Raw genomic sequence first — 22,587 nt, 5'->3', positions numbered from 1 at the left:
AGGTAAGTACTAATTCTTCATTTTATAATAACAGGGTGACAACTCAACATGACATCTTTACATAATCATTTACAATAAATAATAATAGCCTTTCATAACAGCATCGTTCATCATAAATTTTTTTTTTTTAAGGGGGGGGGGCAAAAACCGTCACATTATGGCTAAAAATGTGATGTACGTATATATACATGTATGTGATATTTACATGTAAGTTTAATTTACGTTACTGGTTTCACCATGTACATCAGCTGACAAGGAATCAAATTCACAATCTAATTCTAAACCTTTGAAGCTCATTTCTATGACACTATAGTTTATATATACAGGCCTTGTCATATGCCATGGTGGTCAATGCATGGATATATGCAGTGTAGTATGTACAGTGCATTGTACACCGTATAGCCCCTATGGATAAATGACATTTTCTTTTATTTGATAAGATATATTTCACAAATATCCGTTAAACCCAACGTGGAGGAATAAAAGCAATATAGCTACATGAAGCTGCTTGCTATTGTTGACCTCGTACCATCTAATATCCCAGAACCCCACGATGATAAAACCCACTTTTGGGCTGAAAAAGGGTTACAAAAATGGGAAAATTTAGGTATAATTACCTTTTAACTCTACAAATAATGGTTTAAAAGTACTAATTATAGGAAAAACAAATTGCCTGCCCCCAAAAACATATGAATAGACACCAAAACCAGAGAAAATGACCACCAAATAAAAAAGTTGTGGCCAAAACTGTGATTTTGGGGGGTTTTGGCGGCCATTTTGGATTTTGGCCCGGCACACTTTTTTCTCGGACCCGAGACAAAAAATATTGTCATTTCATGTTGAGATAAGGTAAAAGGAACACAAAAAAACTGTTCCCACAGTAAAACCAAAAATCACCCATTTATAGCCCACTCCTAATTACAGGTTCTTAGTATTGAAGATGACGGGATTGAAGTTTCGAAGATTCTTGATTTTTTTTTCAAATGACTGGGTCTGGAGAAAATAATAACTCTATATCCATATGCTTGATGACATGGCAATGGTTTAGAAGATGGTGAGGTTTAAATTGTAAAGTTTATTTCTCTTTTTAACCACCGGGTTTTGAGTAAAGACTACGCTTAGCTAGTCCAGGGGCCCGTTTCATAAAACATTTGACTTGCAACTGTAACATCTCCCATATCTATGGCAAATCTTGTTATTGCAATGGCAACTTGTCATAGTTGCAAATATCCGTTTCATAAAAGCAATAACAAATTGTTATCGTAAATAAAAATAAATAAATGAAAAATAGTTCGTGAACGAGCCTGATTTGCAGCTAACAGCCGGTTTTTTTCTTCACACACGTCGTCTGCGATAAAATTTTGATGGTGACAGAATTGAAGTAAAATTTGAATCGGAGATGTAAGTACTTTCTAATTATTGTATTTATTCAATTATTACATCATTTGATAAAGTAATAAATTAATCACTTCGAAAGAATGACATTGATAATACATATCATATTTCCATCGTTTTCTACGAGGTAAACATGCATTTTGCCCGGGGATATCGTGGAGGCATCATCGAGATGCCGAGTGGTCGCTATCCCGGAGCTTCGGCGTAGTACACGGCAGTAGTGTTTGTGTGTGTGGGGTAGAGCTCGAATGAGCGGCGTTGCGACTTGAGTTGCATCTGTCTTTCTTTCTGACTTTAGTCTTTAATTACCTAATTCAGTGCGATATGTGAACAGCTGCGTGAGAGTGAGCCTTTATTTTTTTGTGGCTTGGGTTGTTGTGGGCGACAAAAATGCAGTCAAGTCTCGAGGAGCATTGATGGGTGTTGATCGGTGTTCACGCTCATGTTTGGCCTCGGCCTTTGGCATGTTTTTTTTTTTTTTTTTTTTTTTTTTTTTTTGGGGGGGGGTGACTGTCACAAATATTGTACTCTGTAACTGTGAGGGATTGTTTTTCTTATAGTTTTCAGGGGGGGGGGGTGGGTGGCTTGCGAGTATAAACAGTTTGGTGGCCAGACAGTAATAAAAAAAAAGGCAAATTTTTTTTTTGTTGAAAGCTATGAGTCAGTTAGCAAAAATTTGGGCCTTTTTTAGAGGATCTAAGTACTTCTAGATCTAGACTCTATACAAAATCTGATTTTGTGATAGATTTCGAGTAACCCAGGCAACTGCGGCCCGCTGTACTGGCTGCAGCCCAGGAGCTGTCCGTGTATTACACGGACAGCTCCTGGGCTAGTTGGCAGATAAATGGGGTAGAATTGTGGTCACCATATCACCCCAAATTAAAGGGGGGAAATTACGGTATGCACTTGCCTCTATTACATGGATGAAGATCTATCGAGACACAATACTATCGTCGATGCATAAAGTGTAAGCTCAAAAAAGGCGAAAGTTATGTCGCTTTCGTTCTCCTGCTTTCAAAATTGAAAACAAAATGGCAGATCGATACCGGGGCTACTTTTGCTTTTTTGAGCTTACAGTTTATGCATCGATGTTAGAAATGTGTCTCTCAATAGACCATTTTTTTTTTTTAATTTAGACAATACAACACTTCTATGTGTGAATCATATCTAAATGCATAACTATTAGTGTTGTATCCTAGGCTGGGTCAGCCGAGACAGAGACCACTAAAAAACTTTGCAAGTTTTTTTTTTAATTCAATTGACCATTGACCCCCCCCCCCTCAAAAAAAAAAAAAAATGAATAAATGAATGTAAAAAATTGAAAATAAATAAATAGAATATATATATTACCGGTATATATAATCTATAGAGAGGGGGGGGGGGATGGGGTGGAATCTAGATCTAATAATAGTGTGTGCATTAGAAATTCACATTGCGTTGATGATGGACACAATTTATGTGCTGGAAATGACTGCATTTGTCAGGCCTCGGAGCCGAGACATCAAGACAGAGCGACCGAGGCCGAGGACGCAAATTCTGGTCCCGAGGCCGTCCTCGGTACACAACACTGATAGCTATAGAATCAGCATGCTCTCTATACCCTACAAGATTGATAACAAAGACATGTGTTTCAACAAGAAATAATTGGTCAACGTATATCTGAATGTGGTATTGTACAGTACTATTGATCAACCAATGATACGAGTTGTATTCTGAGATTTAAATCCATGTTCCTCTTTGACCAATGTTGTCAAATAAAAACCTTGCTTTGAGCATAACATCCTCAAGGTGGTCTGAAATTCTATTAGAAGAAGGTACATGTACTCTTCTGTGGAAGTTCATTTTATGCTTTGACTGAATATCTACAAGTTTTATTATCAATATACTAGTGTTCTGAAGTTGATGTGTTAATAATCAAATGTTTTAATGTTTATTCTACTTAAAACATAATAGATGGCAGCAGGAGCAAATGTTGGTCGTGATGAGGCGTATACCACCATCAACAATGCTGCAATTGCAGTCACCACCACCACTGCTGCCACCACCATCAGTGCTACTAATGCCACCACCACCAAGTCTGCTTCTGCCACTGCCATCACCATTGCCACCGCCACTACCAAGACCACTCCTGACACAAAGCCCCCAAGTCCTCAACTGATTGCAGCTGGAGAAGGATAGACCAGGAACTTCAAAGCCAGGGCTTGCCGGTCTCCTACAATAAGAAAAATGCCAAGGGCCCATCTAATGAACTTGTTGCAGAATATTTGGCCACAGTTGTAGAAAAGCAGAGACTAACATGCAGCCACAGGTAAAAATCAATGTCAGATATGATGGATAGTCTTTGAAATATGGGTTGAAGAATGAATATCAGTAAAACCCATCATGATGTGCAATCTGATTTAACCCTAAAAGGCGGTGGGGGGGGGGGGGGGGCTCAAAAATTTTCGCGATAAATCCACAACGTGAAAGATGCTGCCGCGTCATTATATGCCTTTTTTTTAAAGATTCATGAGTTTTCAGACAAAATTTGTGACACATGGGTACCCGGTTCTGTAATTACGCAACGTTGTGTAAGTACATGTCAGAATTGCTTTAAAATGTGATTTCATGAACAAATCCAATGCAAATTCTGTTTCTAGCCAAAATTCATAATTGTATCATACCAGTAATTTTTATTTTTACTGATTAAAATCAATTACTTTCAAGTTGCTTATGATCAGAAAATTTTGTCAACAATATCAAAAAAAGTAAAAAAACAACAACAAAGAAATACTTCAGAAAAAAAAAATACAGATGAATGGAATTTGATATCATTTAACGTTTATGTGTCTGAACAAAAAAAAACCACTTATAGATTTCCAGCCAAATTCTAATTTCATGCATGAATAAGTAAAATTTATTAATTACAAATAAATTTAAATAATTTTAGAACGATCAAATATACAATTTTTTCATCTGTGACAGGCATGTTGCATTTTTTCACAATTGCGCAATTAACGGTCAAGATCTTGAGGGCCCCCACCCCCTATCTTTCCTGCCTCCAAAATACCCTGGCAGTCTTATTAGGGTTAGATTAGGTTTACATTAAAATATAAAATTCTTACAATGGATTTCAGTGGCGTAATGAGCCAAATATTTTGAGAGGGCTAAATAAATCTACTCTACATTGCATGACCAGGCTCTACACTTTCCATCCAATCTTATATTACTCGAAGCCTGTAATATATCAATGTAATTTATTATTGTAGATTGTATTACGTTTATCCACATTCTCCACTGGCTATCCATTCCTGCATTATTAAGCATGAACAATTTATGTACAAAAAAAAAAAAAAATCCCTACTACAATTTTCAATCTGGCATTCAAGGGAAAACGGTTGGATGTTTCAAAATTCAAGTGATTTTGCTCTTCTACATTATGTTTGAAAAATAATTTATTTAACCATGTCTATTTTTGGTTAGGTTCTTTTATATTGTATATGCATTTCTTTATAAAAAAAAAATCCTCAACCTGTTTAAGACATAAAAGGAACAATAGGATGTTCACATCCACTAGCATCGCAACAAGTCGGTTTTTATTGTGTCCGCACTCAATTCCACTCAAGCGTATACTGCGCGTCGTAAATCCAGACTTTGTTGCACGCAGCTATATACATGTATACGGTCTATCGTTTGTCTGTTTTGTAAAAGTTTGAATCATTCTTCGAACTTAAACGTGACTCTCGTTAAACATGTTAAATGCAGAGTCATCCTTGTTTGTTTTCTGTATATATACATATCACGACATGTATTCGTTCTAGACCAATAGACTATATTGATCGATCTTTGCATACTTCTATCGATCACGCAGGTATAAATCCGACATTATGTTAAGTTTGCTATCATTACTATTTAGTTATCCTCATTTGATATTTTGATATGACCTTTAAAAAAATATATGTAACCTTCAGGAGAGACGGATACAGAATGAATATCTGTTGTCATTTTACTTCCTTTATTTTGCTTTCATACGTTCTGTTTATTTTTTTGTTTTTTTACTTACCTATATGTATATATATATATATATATATATATATTTATATATATATATATGTATATATATATACATATACTAGTATATATTCTCAATTACTCTTAGTACTTCACTAAGGAAGTTTATTTTGTTTTTGTTTCAGTGTTTTACATTTTCTCTAGTTTCAACACCACCCCTTCATACTTTGCACTGCACAAGGTCATTACATTTTATATTAGTTTTTATTCTCCCTGTTTTTTTTTTCCTTATATTTCTTCTTCTATTTTGATTTTTCTGTTTTTACTACCCTTTCGTCAACACACACTTATTATTTCTTTCTTTCTTTTTTTCACACATACTCAGGAACAGGTATACAGCATAGTGCATTGTTTCACCGAGGTTTACCACAAACCCTCTCTCCTCTGCTAATGACTGATTTTACTAGGTTTCCATTTAGTTCTTTAAACAACGACGACTTGTTGTCTCTCTCGGCGCAACATGGCGCTACTCACACATTAGATAATCATAATTCCAATTACGATACACACATACAAAATTTTATGGACAATAATACAACCAATCTTAATTACAACTTTGATGCAAATGATCAATTTGGACAACTCTCTACATCACATTATTTCACAGAACAACATTTCAAATCATCTATTACATCAGACAACACAAGCGAAAGTTTTTATCTTCTCCATTTAAATATTCGAAGTGCCAGTAAAAATTTTGATAAACTTAAATTATTCCTAGATAACAACCGGTTTCCAAAATCTTCATTTATTGGTTTAACTGAAACATGGTTCTCTGATAATCCATGTTCCCTCTTCACACTCCCTGATTTTGATTTAATTGTTAATAATAGAACGCAAAGACCTGGAGGTGGTGTCGCTCTGTACATACCACAACAATACGATTATACTCATATAGCTAATATAACCATATCAAACGACGTTTTAGAAACCCTGTTTGTTGAAGTCACAAACCCAAAAGGCAAAAACTTAATACTGGGTGTATTTTATAGACCTCCTCAATCAAATACCAATGCATTCTTAGAATCTCTCAATGAAATTTTATTAAATCCTGTTTTAAAAAATAAAGATTGTTTCTTCATGGGTGACTTCAATATCAACTTAGTAAATTGCAATTCTAACAGCACCTCTCAGGAGTTTCTTGAAATGTTTCTTTCCTATTCTTTTTTACCGCTTATCACTAAACCGACAAGAGTTACAAATAACTCGGCCACTTTAATTGACAACATTTTTAGCAATATAACTCAACAAATTCCCAAAGCCGGCGTTATCATTAGTGACATCACTGATCACTTTCCCATTTTTGCTAGGTTATCTACAAATAAAGCTATAATGAAAGAAACATTCAATACTCCATTTAGAAAAATAACTGATGACAATATAAACAATCTAATTAATGACTTAAATACAACAGACTGGTCGAGTGTTTTTGAATCCACAGACGTTGATGACGCATACAACTTCTTCATTTCCAAATTAACATCTTCTCTAGATACTCACGTTCCTTTTACTATCAACAGAAAATCAAATTATAAAAAGGTCCCACTCCACCCGTGGATTACTAAATCACTTTTGAGATCAATCAACCGAAAGAACAAATTATACTATAAATACATATCCAAACCAAGCGACAAATCCCGTTCTAAATATACATCATATAAAAACACACTTACTTCTTTACTTCGTATTGCAAAAAAAGAATATTATACCTCCCAACTTGATTTGCACAAAAATGATATGAGGAATACTTGGAAAATTATAAATGGCGCGTTAAACAAAAAGAATAAAAGTTCCACTATATCAAAAATAAAAACACACAACACAATCATCGATGACAATAACTTAATAGCAAATGAGTTTAATTCATATTTTTCCAATATTGGCAACAATCTGGCAAGCAAAATCCCATTAACACATAAATCATTTAACAGTTTTCTTAACAACCCAAACCCTAACTCTATATTTTTTAATCCTACCAATACAGGAGAAATTATTAATATTGTTAACAATCTGCACTCTAAGAAGAGCCCAGGTTTCGATAGCATTCCTAACTTTCTACTCAAGAAAATTATTTTAACTATCGTCGATCCTTTGGTGCACATATTCAATATTTCTATGAACACAGGGAAAGTACCTAGTCTCATGAAAATAGCCAAAGTCATCCCTCTTTACAAAAAAGGCGACAATCAACTTGTTTCTAACTACCGCCCTATTTCATTACTCACCTCATTATCTAAAATTCTCGAAAAACTTATACATACACGTACAAGTACGTTTTTTGATAAACATAATATCTTTTCTAACTCACAATTTGGGTTTCGCAAAAATCATAGCACTTCACATGCAATTCTGTCTTTTATTGATAAAATCACTACTTCCATAGATAAAGGTTTTCATACTGTTGGTATTTTCCTGGACTTCTCCAAGGCCTTCGATACCATTAACCACGAAATACTTCTTTATAAACTTTCTTTTTATGGTATTAGGGGGAAGGCCTTGGAGTGGTTCAGGAGTTACCTAACAGATAGGTCTCAATTCGTATCAGTTAACAACGATACTTCTTCTACTCTTCCTATCACCTGTGGAGTACCTCAGGGTAGCTTACTTGGCCCTCTTCTTTTTATTACTTACATCAATGACATTAAAAAAAGTTCAAATTTACTAACATTCATACTGTTTGCAGACGACTCGAATATTTTCTTTTCTCATGATAACGCAAATCAACTTGTAAGAATTGTAAACTCTGAACTCATACATGTAACTGACTGGATTAAGGCGAATAAACTATCACTTAACCTACAAAAGACAAATTATATGCTTTTTAGTAACAAAACACATACATTACCTGACAATCTCATTTTTGATAACACCGTTCTTGAAAATGTATCACAAACCAGATTCTTGGGTGTTACTATTGACAATAAGCTATCATGGAAACCACACATTGATAATATATGCAAAACAATTTCAAGAAACATCGGAATTATTAACAAGCTCAAATATTTTCTTCCATCTCACACTTTACTTACATTATATCATACACTAATATTACCATACATTAATTATGGCATTTTGGCATGGGGTTGTGCAATCCAAACACAATTACAAAGGATACTGTTGTTGCAGAAGAAGGCCCTTAGAATAATTTTTAAAACTCATTTCAGATCACACACAGATGTCCTTTTTTTCCAAAATAATATTCTTAAAGTGAATGATTTATATCTTTTCCAACTCGCCCAATTTATGTATAAACTAAATAAAAATGATCTCCCCACAATTTTTTCAAATATGTTTTGTAAAAACTCCTCCATACATGATTACCCAACGAGACAACGTAATTGTTATCATCTACCCCCAACCCGTACTCTTTTAGCAAAAAACTCTTTCGTCTTTTTTGGACCAGTGTATTGGAATTCACTGCCCAATGACTTTAAAGAATCACCAAGCATTAACATTATCAAGCGCAAACTTAAAAAGATGCTAATTTGTCAATACTCCACACCAACAAGTCAAGCTAATATATAACTGTAACTAACGTATTTACAACTATCATTTAATTATCAACAAATTTGTCTAATATATGTTCTAAATAATGTCACTACAGTGTCCTATGACCTGTGCACCTGTCATGTTCCTCTTTTTATTTTCAGTTTTATTTGCACCACCCTTTTCTCCCCTCTCTTTCCTTTGCCTCCCTTTTCCACTCTTATAATTTCTATTAAAAATTTTATCATCATTATCGTTATCACTCCAATTATTCAAATTACTTTCCACTTTTTGTTGTCGTTTATACGCTCTATTTTGGTATTTTGTAGATTATGTATTTTATTTTTGTTTTCCACCCGTCTCTTGTATATAGGTTATGTTAATTAGTATTGGAACTATGTTTAGGGACTTGCCTTATTTACAAGCTCTGCTTTTCTTGGCAAGTCCCTCCGTTCAGATAATGTTATCTTCAATATTTGTTATGAAATGTTATAGAACTGTATGTATTATTTTGAACATGTATTTACACTTTACTTTGATTATATCTTTTGTTTGAACGGAAATAAATGAATAAATCTAAATCTAATCTATGGCGGATGGAACAAAAGTTCTCCAAAGATGCAAGAGAGCGAAGGGAGTGAGCAAAATTGTTGAACTTTTAAATACAGAAATCAAATTTTTTTGAAAGATTTTGACGTAATCAGAAAATAATAGACTATTTCACCCTTTCCCATTCCCTTTTTTTTTTCTTGGTCATGAAACATTGGGGGGGGGGGGGCATTGCCCCCTCATCTATACACCAGTGATGGATTTAATACTTTTTGCATGTACGATGACAACGCTCGCTCTCTCCCTCACCCATCCTCACTACGTGTACATGTGTGTGCAAGATAAATTATGAGGAACAATTGCATAGCATATGAAGTGATGTTTCTCAACCAGAGATTCCTTATATATTATCTATTGTTGCATGTTTGCATTTTTGTTCATCATATTAACCCATCTTGATCCCTTTACCCCCCCCCCCCATGATAAAAACTTAGTAGTCAAATTACGTTTCCTCTTATTTTCTTTTGATATACATGCAATGTATACATGTGAGAAAAAAAAGTGCCAAACATTTTTTGAAAATTTCAATTTAATTTATTCCTTCAGGTGAGGCTTTGTCCACATTTCCAGAAAGACACAAGATAGTATCAGAAAGCCATGCCAAAATCAACGACTGAAGGGTTTGGAGAGCCATACAAAGAGCCTAGAAATGTGATTTCACCTGTAAGTTAAACACTCTTGATTATAATTCTGATTCACTTTGGCATAGGAAGTATGTCACATGATAACAATTTGAATGATTTTTGTCTTCTTGATTTGCTCTTCGTCAAGAATCCAGTCCATATTTTAGAATTAAACTCTAAGTTCAAGGTGTTAAATTGATATATGATATTTCTTTTACAGCTGCAAAAACAACAAACCAATATCAATCATTGGTAGATAATGTGACTTGCTTTCTCTTGCCAAAGTGGTAGGCTACATGAATATTCTGCATTTCTATAATTATTGACCCCCACCACTACCACCTAAGATGCAACATGTCAAATTACTGCAAAGACATAGATGCTAGTTATTCACGTCATCATATTTTTAATTATTAATTTGTCAGTAAAGGAGTAATAGGACTCAGGTAGATTACCCGAAGAAGCTCACATAATTTGTTTTTACTGGTAGACCCTTTACATTCATTTGATGAATTGAGTTGATGCAAAATCAACTGAATTTAATGAGTACAAAATCCTGTTAATAAACCTTACTAGGTGAGGCTATTCTGGTAGATCATCCCGGGGGGCGCCTGAGGATCTTGTCCATTTGGAGAAATCTTGCAAAGTATCGAAAGGTGCCTCCACCCCCCCCCCAGTCTATTAAGGGTTTACAATGAAAATGAAATTAGGAATGACTTTGGTATCTTGCTTATATGCATTATAAATTAATTTCTATTTCAGGTACTTCAATCACATGAACAGCAGCAGGAGCAAAAACAGCAGCAACCACACAGGAGATGTAACGACAGCATTGACCAACAGCAGCATAAACAATTTCTGCAGGAGGTGCAAAAACCACACCGGCAACCTCAACAACATCAAGATGTCCAACAACCACTCCGGGAACATTAACAGCAACCACAACTTCAGCAAGAGTTTCAACAAACACATCAGCAAAAACCAACAGCAGCAGCAGCAACAGCACTTATGAAATGAATTTAATTGAAACTCAAAAGCCAATGAGGAAACATCTTTTACAAAATGAGACATCATTTGTTCATTCTTTTACAGGATAAAGGAAAGCTTTTTTGAAAGTGTAAATTTGCAGGAACACAATGTATGTTCCCTCTGTATCTATTTATTGAAATAAATTTGACTTTAAAAAGAATGAATGATGATTCAATAAATATCTACTTTTTATTTGTCAATGAGTAAAAATACATGTATTTTCTATTTAGAATGACAAAAAGCAATTTATCAAATCAGAATCATCAAAAAATTGACCAATATGGCTCTTAGGCCCTCAAAATTGTTGGTATTTTGATGAAAAAGCTGTTTATGCGGCAATATTTGACACAGCTCAAATAGCTGCGTCAAATTTGCCGCAGAAATTGTCATTTGACGCAGCTCCTTGAGCTGCGTCAAATATTGCCGCTGAAATTGTCATTTGCCGCAGAAAGTATCTGCGGCAAAGTTTTATGAAACGGAAACTTGACGCCGTTTTAAGATTTGCCGCAGAAACACAGATTTGCCGCAGAAAATGGGAGTTGCCGCTGCGGCAAATGTTTTATGAAACGGGCCCCAGGTGTAGCGTTAATCCTGTTGTTTGGAAGAATATATGGCCAAGACTGAGTATTAAAAAGTAGACTAATCTTCATCTTGTAGGGTAAGGTCGCATTGGGTCTGGAAAAGGAGACTACCAGCATGGGTCGGCAGAGCAAAATTGATAGGGGAGGGGAGGGCACAGCGAAAAAGGGCACTTCCTCTTTTGAAAAGGGCACTTGAAACAAGAAACTTTTTTAAAAACAAAATAGCATAATGTACCCTAGTAAGGTAATGAGCAAAATGATTGAGTGGGGCAAACATGGCGTGTGGGGCAAAATTTCTTTAAAGCTGCGAGCGAGCGAGCAAAATTTTGAAACTTTTAATGAAAAGAAAAAACATTTGTGATAGATTTTGACATCGAGAACACTATCATATTTCACCACTTTTCTTTCCTTTTTTTCTTTTCTTTTTCTTGGTATTGAAAACTTTTGGGGTCCATGGAACGAGGTCCATTTCTTAAGGGGGCAAGTGCCCCCCTCTCCCTCTGCTCAGATGCCCCTGCATAAAAGAAAGGACGCTAATTGCAAATACATATACCTTATATTAGCAAATTGGACATTTGAACAAACCAGAAGAGAATGGGCATTTATCAGAATATTCATATGGGACACTTGATCAAAGGTGAAAATGTACACACTACAGAAGAAGAATTTCACTCTGAAAAGGGGCAACTTAACCCTATCTAGGTCGGGGTATTTTTGGAATTCATATGGCCGGGGGAGGGGGGCCTCCCAGGCCCCCCCCCCCCCCCCCCCCCTTGAGATCTCGGCCGTCGACCGCGCGATCGCACCGAAAATTGGCACGCATGTTGTCTGGGATATAATCTACAAAATTGTATAGTAATTTATTTCATGCAAATCGTTATTACGTAATTATGCTAATTTATGCGTAATTAGTATGCAAAATCATACTTTTTCCTCTAACTCCGTAAATAAAGCTCAAAATGTTCTAATTTTTGGAATAGAAACCCTGTGTGATGTTCTTAGCAAGTGTACATGAAAAAATTGTGATATCAGATCAATTTCCTATGTATGATATTGTTTTTTTGCAATTTCTTATATGTATTTCTTTGTTTTTTGGACCTTTTGTTTTTCATTGTTTTTTCAATGAAATTCGTTGGGGACTCTTCTAAGATCATAAACAGCATAAAATACATACATTTAGGCGTGCAAAACTAAAAATAATCATACATTTATGATTTTTGGTTGAAAACACAATTTACCTTGACTTTGTACACGAAATCACGTTTTGAGCAATTTTTGGTCTGATATGCACTTACGTAACATTGCGTAACTTCGGAACCGCGTACCCGGGTGACGCAAAATTGGTCTCAAAAGGTGCGGAAGACTTGAAAGTAAAAAGTCAGCGAGCAGCGCGGTCAAAAAATTTTGCGGGACGAAAATATCGCGCGACTCGTTGAGGGGGAGGGGGGCCTCCGAGTCCCCCGGCCTAGATAGGGTTAAAGGGGAGAGAGGAACATTTTAAAAGGATTTTTATTATTTAAATATGCACTTTTAGAAGGGATAAGAACGCGAAATAAGTAAAACGGGCAATGACAGGGCATGAAAAGCGCGGTTTTAAGGAATGGAAACTTATCTGATACGAGAATGGGCACTTATATTTATAAAAAGGTAAAGGGGCACACTTTAACACATAAAACAGGTCCTCCTAAGATGAAAGGGGCAAAGTTCTTGGGTTAAAAGGGAAAACTGTTTAGTGCTTCAAAAAGTGGGGGCACTGTGAACCCCCTGCCCCCCCCCCCGGATCGCAGTCCCTGCATTCATATCATATGGAACATTCGTTGTAAAATCGAGGTGTATGAATTGCAACCTAAAAATATTTCATTTAGAGAGTAAAGTGTATCGCATTTGTGGGTAAATAGTTCAAAATAAATGCCTCTTGTTGGTAAAGTGCGCTAGTATGACATGATTGTGTGGGAAATATTTTTATATACGTTAGTGGGTACAGTGTTTTTACACATGTGGCTGATATTACACAAGCTGGCGTCACTTTGGGTGTGTTAAAAGAGATAGGAAACAATGTCTTGTTTGAATGTTCATAGATTCATAAAAAAATAATATCAAATGGCATAGTAATCAAGACATTTTGGGTTTATAATTAAATTTTAAAGAAATTCGACAACTTCTGATGAAATCTGGAAATGAAATCAACAGATCAAGTTCAATGTGTGTATCAGTGGAAATCATGCTTGCCTCTCCCACCCCCTTTAATAATTGCCCCATGCAGTGTTCGAAACAGTACTAAATGTCCCTTTAAGGTGACACGACATATACTCCTGCGAAAATTGCGACAATTAATATCTCAGAAGGCATAGGATTAGTGTTAGGATTGTGATAGAGTTTTTGGTTCAGAATATTGTCATGATTACGATTAGGGTGTATTAGTTTTGAAGGTTAGCTTTTATGTTTCGCTTAATGTTTAGAATTTCCATCGGAGCAATTGTCGCCAGAGCAAATGTTCACTAAGCCTGGTGCCCCCCCCCCTCCCCCACTGCCTCTCTGAAAAGCGTTTCATTGCCGATGACACTAGCTGTAGCTTCTCCCTTATGCAGGCATGTTTCTCATTTTAACAGTAATGTTATGAAACATTTCATGAGAAATATCCTTAATATGGATAAAAACAGTAATTTGCACATATCCCGGAGGTTTGCACTTTTCCCGTGAAAATTGTTCATTTGCACATATCCCGTCGTCACGTTTGAACAGATGCCGTTGATAAATTTTGACAGATTTGCACATTTCCCGGCGTGGCGTTTGCACAAATTCCGTTGTTTGCACAAATCCCGGCGAAATGTTGCACATATACCGTTGTTTGCACATATCCCGGCGTTTGCACATATCACGGCTCCACAGGGATGCGTCCCCCTTGTTCCCCTGGGATTTCCGCCCATTTACATGCGTGAGTACTTTGCATCAGTGTCAAAGACCTGTAATTATTTCAACGCTTGAAAAGATTATACATTTATTATTTCAAACTTGCGCAACTTACAACTGTGGATTCATCTGTGGGTTCCATTCATGAAATATAATCTGTTACAATTACATACAACAATTAACAATTTATGATACAATCTGTTATGTCAAATTGTACTATAAAGGTACATTTATTTCTGACATCAAGCGACAAATATATCTTGATTTCCATCACGTATGCTCTTTACTGTGAGCAATAAATGTATCATTGATATACAGAGATATCTCACAAAAACAGAAAATCTTCTTCTGAATAAAAAAAAATATCACAGAAATACGTTAATCACAAACATGTAAAAAATGTACATATATGTTTAGTCAAAGCTACAACCGAATGTTGCATTTGACAGAAAATTAAATTTTTATGGATAATAAACAAACAAAACTGGTCATCCTCCTCATCATCATCAGTATCATCACCATTCATCACCATCAACATCATTAACATCATCACCATTATTACCAAGTTCCAACACCAATCCTAAAATCAGAGTCGTAAAAAATAAATAAATTTGAATAATCTTCACTAATACCAACAGTCCCTCATTACATTGATCATCTTTTTGTTATCATTCATTATCATAATTTTCCTGTCAATATCATCATGTAGGCCCTATATCAATATTTATATTAAAAATGTTGAAGTGAAAGTGAATAATGTTATGTCTATAGAGAGCCATGGTTTCATGGGCCCGTTGCAGGAAGAGCATAGCGTTTAAATTCTGGGCAATTCCATAAAAGAATCACTTATTTGTGCATCCGATCCTCATTTTTCTCAATTCTTACTTTACTTCATGAACTGACCAAGTCATGATCATTAAGTTTGAGAGCTTACAGACTGTCATAAGAACCAGAAATGAGAGACAGAATATTTCATAAAGGTCCCACGTATATGGGGTTCGGACGTACATATTTATGGAATTGCCCCTCTACAGCAAAACAAAAACAAGGAATTACACAAATTCGAGCTTAACAATCTTTCAGTTGACTTGCAGCTTGGTATAAGCGTAATTATTCATGATAGTGGCAAAGGAATCCCTTCAGAGAAAGAAAGAACAAATGTTCATTAACAATTTTTTGACTATGTGACAGATTGTGGCATGAATATATTTTTTATGTCATAAGTGCAAGAGATTAGCGCTCGCTATCAGTAGTCGGAATGTCAAACATGTTTGTGTCAAATTCAGAACCAAAATTCAGTATCTGATGCGGATAAAAAAATTTGTAAAATTCAATCCGTCTAACAACATGAGAGTCCGTAAGACGCAATCCGTTGAAAGTAAGCACCGCGAGTGTCTGCTATAGTTTAGGCGTCACAAGGTATTTGCTATAATTTCACTAAATATATGTTGCAGTTTCAATAACACTAAATATCTGCTACAGTTTCAATGTCACAATGTTCAAGTAGAATATTAGAATGATCATGGGGGCACTGGCGGAGGCCAAGATGGGTACGTGTAGGTCCATACGACTCCTTTGGCTGAATTCGAGTTATTCATAGAACGGCGTCGCAACTCAATTGCATTCTTCAGGGCGTCCATCGGATCGACAGGGATGCTTTTCCGAGGTGGTGGAGGGGTTGGTCGTAGACCTTGATTAGGTGCTGGTGGTGGTCCGGGTGGCAACGGTGGTCCAGGTGGTGGAAGAGTGTCAGAGGGCAGAGGTGGTCCAGGAGGTGGTGGGGGTCCAGGGGGTGCGGGTGGGGCCCCTGGTATTGGAGGGCCTGGTGGTTGGGGTGGTGGAGCCAAATCGAGAGCAGGAGGGGGACCAGGTGGTGGAGGTGGGGGTGGTGGCGCAGGTGCGGAGGGCGGTGGTGGTGGCGGCGGCGGCGGAGGAGCTGCTGCTGATGGAGGTGTTGGGGGCGGTGGAGGTGGCGGGGCTGCGGATGGTGGCGGTGATGGTGGTGGGGGTGGACTTCTATCAGGCATTGATGATAAGGATTCAGCATCATCCTCCAACACGTCTTCCTCTTCGGACTCTATCGACTTCTTCTCTCCAATTCTCATCGACGTCTTTGAATCTTTTATATTTGAGTTATTCTTCGACTTGGAAGCACTCGCTTTAGTCTTTTTGGTGGATTTCGACTTCTTTCCTTTCACCTTTTTACCTTTTGGTAGTCCAGATTTATTGGAAGACCGCCTGAAATATCAAAAAGTAGAGGTAAGTTTTCTATAAGGATCAATTGACATATTTACCTGATAATGAAATGAATCTGTGAAAACACTAACGGCATGACGGAGTGCAGAGAGGGTGAAAGGTTAATCAATGAACTTAAATCTGTACATACCCATACATTTACAAGTCTTAAACTTTCCTTATAAAATGGAAATGTGCTGATGGATTTTCAAAAGTATATACCGTCCCTTTCCCTCCCTCTGTCTATTCGAGATCCTTTTATCCGAATCTGAATTAGTCAACAGAAAACGTATGTGTTTGCTGTGTGACATGTACACCCTAAGGAAGGGGGAAAGGGTTCAGCTTTGAACAATTCGAATTTGTGCAGACTATTGCCATAGTGAGAGCACACTCAAAAGGTTCAATTCTGCACTTTCCTTTTTTGAAATATGCGTCTTTGCACCTTTCAAAACAAATTTCCAGCGTTTTAGAGGTGCTAAGCTGAAAATATCTAAGCGTATACAAGATTATTATCTGAGCCATGTAACCAATGTTGCTATCATGATTGTAGAGTTACCAAAGCTGTAACTCTTCATAAAACGGCCCCCTGCTGCTGTTGTCTTACTGACCTCTGATAGATGATAATCATGCCGATCAAAATGAGGGTTGCCAGGGGAACACAAGCCGGAATAATGATCTCCATCAAAGACCCTGGTATGAAAGTATGAATATTTGCAGAATTAGAATTTATCATGAAAATCACTGTCAAAGTAACCTCATTCCTCAGTATGATATTGAAACCATCTTTGCGATACCTAATGTGACTACGAGACATTAGCATTTGAGATTTATTTCACGATTTTTTTTTTACGTTTGTGAAAAAGATATGACCGAAGGATATAGTTAATTTAGGGCACAACTTTGCAGAGAAAAATTATAATTGATTTATGATTTCCACAGTTTATTGGTTTGTGTTCTCTGAAGACGTTCAAATCAATAGTTAGTAATCAATTAATTACTGACAACATTTGTAACTTCAAACCAATATAATGGTTCATTTTTAGTCTTATCTTGTGTCTTTAAAATATAGAAGAGATTATAATGACTTACCACCACTTTCACCCTTTAGGGAGTTAACTGAAAACAAACATATAATTTGAAGAAAAGATAATTTATGAGGCATAATTAACATAACATAAGTAATGCACGAATCACAAAAATAAACAAGCGTTATAGATTCCAGTGTTTTGGGAATATTTATATTCAATAAATATGTTGTATTTAATTTTAAAAGAGTTTTGCATGCAATTTACACATTCATCTATAGATGTCCTCTAAATTTCAAATAGAGAGGTATATTCATGTCGGTTTGCTGTCTGAAGTAGCGGGCAAATTTTCCCTTCCTTGGCAAAAGGAAGTGCATTTGTCGCGATGATCACGATAATAAGCAAACAAATAACATGCAATGAAGTATTTTTCATAATTTTTCCTTAACATCTTAATATTAAAAAGAGACGTCTCTTTTTCGAGTATCCTTACTTTTCAGGAGTACGACATGGCGTGTAAATGTGTTGTCTCCTGACTCCACTGCGCATGTGTAGATGCCTTCATCCTCGGCTTGCACCTGTTTGATTTCAAGATCCGCGAGGTTCTTTAACATGAAACGATCTGTTTGAAGGAGGAAAGAAGGTGATGTGAGATAGCGACGACACCCCGACCAACCTTGTGTATGTGAAAACTTGTTTGAAATTTGTTGATATAAAAACGCATTGGCTTTCTCAATAGTTATTCTTCCGCTTTCCAAAAGACATGTAACGAATCATAACACGGGCAAATGCAATGAACAAGACTATGGGAAAAAGAAGGCTGCGAGCACTTTGTTTTGTTATTTTTTTATGAACCATGAACCATCAACAACATGGGTCTCTAAATATGTCTGTCATTATTTCTTCCTCTTTTTTTCCCAAAGTCGTACTAAATTATCAACCGGATACTTACAGTGAACATGATGAAGACCGAATGCTGCGAGCATTTTTTTTTTTTTGCTTTTCATAAAACGTGCTATTATCAACATCGGTCTTCAACACTTCCATTAATTTAATTGAAAAAATGACGTTATAACTTAGGTCGTCTCCATTATCAAGCAACCTGGCGCCACCCCTGGTAAAACCACTAGAAGAAGAAGCAGGATACTCACCATTTAGCTTTATTGGCTCTTCGTTCTTTGACCAAACAACTTTTGATCCCGGATGATCTTCAACAAAGTAGTTGCCATAGCAACTGATGACGGCCCCCTTCCCGACCTCTGCTTGTAATTCACTGATAGCAGTTCCATCTACACACGATGTAAGAAATGTTTCATTATGATTGATGGTGAGAAATCCATGGCTTAGTAAATGTGATAAGCAGTGAAACTATTTGGTACGACAAAGTGCTTTTTTTTATATTCCATTAAAGATCGAATATAAGGAATAGACGGATGCGAGATAGGGAAATGAAAAGGAATGAGTGGAAAATGGAAACACGTGCACCATCATGAAGAGTATGACAGGGGAGAAATCACAATAAAGCAAAGATACAAGTGAAATAACACAAGTGTTTCAATAGAGTATACGAACTTTGGCCAATTTATTATAGGAGTTTCCCCCTTTTTGTGTTTATTAAAATAGCTTTTCTCAAAATAACTAAGAAGATGAGCATTTTGCAATCCATCTAATTCAATATTTCATCTGATACTGTTTTCATGTAAAAATTGTTTTAACGGATTTTCAGTTGGTCTCATCTATTGTTTATCTTTTTTTTAATTCGTTTAATACACTCGCTTGTACTATATAATTGGAATAATTTGAATGGAATAAAAAGAAAAGTACCAACCTTCACAAAGTTGATCTGCAAAACACTCTTCGGACTCAACATCGTCGCCATGGCAATCATCGGCTGAACAGTGCCGAGTACGCATGCGCACACCCATTCCGCACGTGACTGTGCAGGGTTCCCAGTCTCCCCAAGCGCTCCATCCATCTTCTCCTTCTCCCCTTTCCTCTTCACCTGTTTGTCCACCTTCAGCAGCAACATTCTCTGGCTGTTTTGCTGTGTCCATGCTGCCTCCTGCAGATTCTGTGTATCAAAAGAAGTAACAGAGTCTCTCAATGACACAATTTTTGTGTTGTTTATTGGAAAGGACGTTGACCGGATGTTTTCGACAGCACTTAATACTTTTTATTAATCAGGATTCATAAATGATTGGGGTATTTTTTAGACCAGACATCTTCCTTTTTTGGAACATGACAAAGAACCTTACCATACGCATTCCCTCCTCTGGGAGCTGCTTGTGCTTCAGATGGTTGTCCAGAGACACCACACCGACCGGGGTCACACCGTTCCGTCTCTTCGACAACCATCGTCGACGTGGCGCACTGTGCTTCCTTTCCACTGATGCACGTTCGGGTTCTCTTCTTGTGCCGATCGGCACACGAACATGCTTGCCACTCAGACCACTTGTTGTAAAGTGAGGTTACGTCTGTAGAAGGTGTTTCCGGTTTTGGTTGCGGCCCTGGGAAGAGGTAGAGTAAGAGGAGAGAGGTATATTGCTTCATTGTTTACCATGGAAAGTTTAGCCATATATTTTTTCTTTGTAGTGCAATTTTTGCAATGTTGTCTAAGTCAGCTAGTGATAAGAACTATTGCTTTATTCAATAACAGTCAGAACGAGCTAAACAAGGTCAAAATCGAACATAATGGAAACGAATCAAGAAGATTGAATACAAAAATGAACCTACTAGATATTGTAGAGGATTTGCACGGTTGTGTGCCACATTGATTGTTTTCCGTGTATTGTCCCTGGCAGCCCATAGCAAGTTTCTTATTAGTGTCCATGCATTCTCGCCATCGGAGACTAGTGCCACCACCACAGCTGGCGCTGCATTTACTCCACTTGCTCCACGTCGACCACGAGACGGCACTTGTTCCCGTTCCCGACTTTGAGGGTGATGTACAAGGCGCAGAAGCACAGGTACTAGATTCCACGTATTCCCCCTTGCAGCCAGATGAAGGTTTTCTCATTGCATCGGTGCATTCTCGGCGGCGGGAACGACTGCCGCTGCCACAGCTAGCGCTGCATCTCGCCCATGCACTCCAGGTCGACCAAGAGACGGGACTGCTCCGTGTAACTGAGGTTGAGACCAATCTACAAGGCGAAGACGAACAGCTAGTGGATTCCACGTTATTCCCACTGCAGCCTGTTGTAGGTTTTTTGTTGGCATCGGTGCATTCTCGACGTCGGGACCGGCTGCCGCTGCCGCAACTGACGCTGCATTTTGTCCATGCGCCCCAGGTTGACCAAACAGTGATCCGGACGCTGGCAACGCTGACTGGCTTATTTTCTTTCTCTGGAAATCGTAAACAAAACGGAAGACGTATCAAATAATTGCTCTCGCCTTTCAGACATTTCCCAAATAATTTGTTTTAAAGGAAAATTTATACTGTAGCCCAAGAAATCAGAGCGTTGACTTCAATATGCGAACCTATATACTTTGACATAATGAAATCGGCGAGTAATAATCGATTCACGTTGATCACTACTGAAAACAACCCGAGTTTTTCATATTCTGAAATATGGACGACAAATTCCGACACGACATAATATTGTAACAAATTGTATCCATTACCTAGTCACAATATGACAGAATCATATATCTATTCTACTTAGAACCAGGTGAATTGGCTTAAAAAATATCAGCCTGCTAATGTTATACCAAATAAAATTTTTCAATCAATCATCTAATTATCATTCGTTCCAGTTACCAATCATTTTTTATGAAATCCATGCCAGGCGCAATTGAAAGAGAAAGCATGGATTGTTGGTGTGTATGTGGGTAATTTTGGCATGATCGTATTGTTAGCCTAGATTAGTGTGTTATGTAAATGTACAGCGAATTTTAATATGTCAAACAACTATCATAGTGTATAAAGTGAATCACCAGTTTACAAAACGTCTGTTGAAATTCGTTGCTTACTTGGGCAAGGTCGACCATTCCTACAAATTTTCAGACGCCGAGTCTTTTCCGGCCTGGGATCTGCATAGTTACAACCCATGGACGGATATCCCTGGAACATACACGTCCTCTCCTGGAACGACTCTCCTGTTTGGCCTCCGCACGTCTTGGTGCACTCCGTCCAAGAGCCCCACTCTGTCCAAGAAGGACGATCCGAGTCTGAAAATAAATATAATCAAAGAATGGTGTATGAAATTAATCTCAAGACAGAGGGTGGGAGTGAGCGGTCGGAGATGGTACCTTGATGGAAACCTTCCTCTGTTTTCTTTTAACTCTAGTTGTTGTACGTCCCTCGTTCCATTGAGCCCTTATATAGACCTCTTTGGAATTCTTTGGAACGTTCCATGAAAAGACTTTCGGGTACTGTGTCCATCAATCCAACCAGGGGAGCATTTCATCGACATTTCTGTTCTGCAAGTTGTCAGATCTGACATCTTTCCTAGATTTTGATTGGCCGAGAGGCACTGTTACTACGGTAACTGTCGTATAAAACGGGATTTGTCGGATGAAACGTCAGAGAAGCCATTTCATGAAACACTCCCCATGTACTGTGCTTCTTGACCAGCCAATCAAAGTCAAGAAAAATGTGATAGACATGCAGGTTTGACAACTTGTAGTTGTGAAAACTATCTTTAT

General features: G+C 37.2%; 1 long non-coding RNA gene across 1 annotated transcript; it reads left to right on the top strand.

The window, feature by feature from the left end:
• The first annotated feature begins 1,319 nt into the window (after window positions 1–1,319).
• LOC135156646 (uncharacterized) lies at window positions 1,320–11,352 on the top strand. The gene is made up of 4 exons (XR_010295707.1): window positions 1,320–1,401; window positions 3,349–3,703; window positions 10,087–10,203; window positions 10,926–11,352. It is a non-coding gene; the product is annotated as an uncharacterized LOC135156646 (long non-coding RNA).
• The last annotated feature ends 11,235 nt before the right edge of the window (window positions 11,353–22,587 follow it).

The sequence above is a fragment of the Lytechinus pictus genome, chromosome 14 (genome assembly GCF_037042905.1).
Source record: "Lytechinus pictus isolate F3 Inbred chromosome 14, Lp3.0, whole genome shotgun sequence".
Lineage (NCBI taxonomy): Eukaryota > Metazoa > Echinodermata > Echinoidea > Temnopleuroida > Toxopneustidae > Lytechinus > Lytechinus pictus.
The sequence above is the reverse complement of the archived record's forward strand: the minus strand, read 5'-3'. Positions and strand labels throughout refer to the sequence as shown.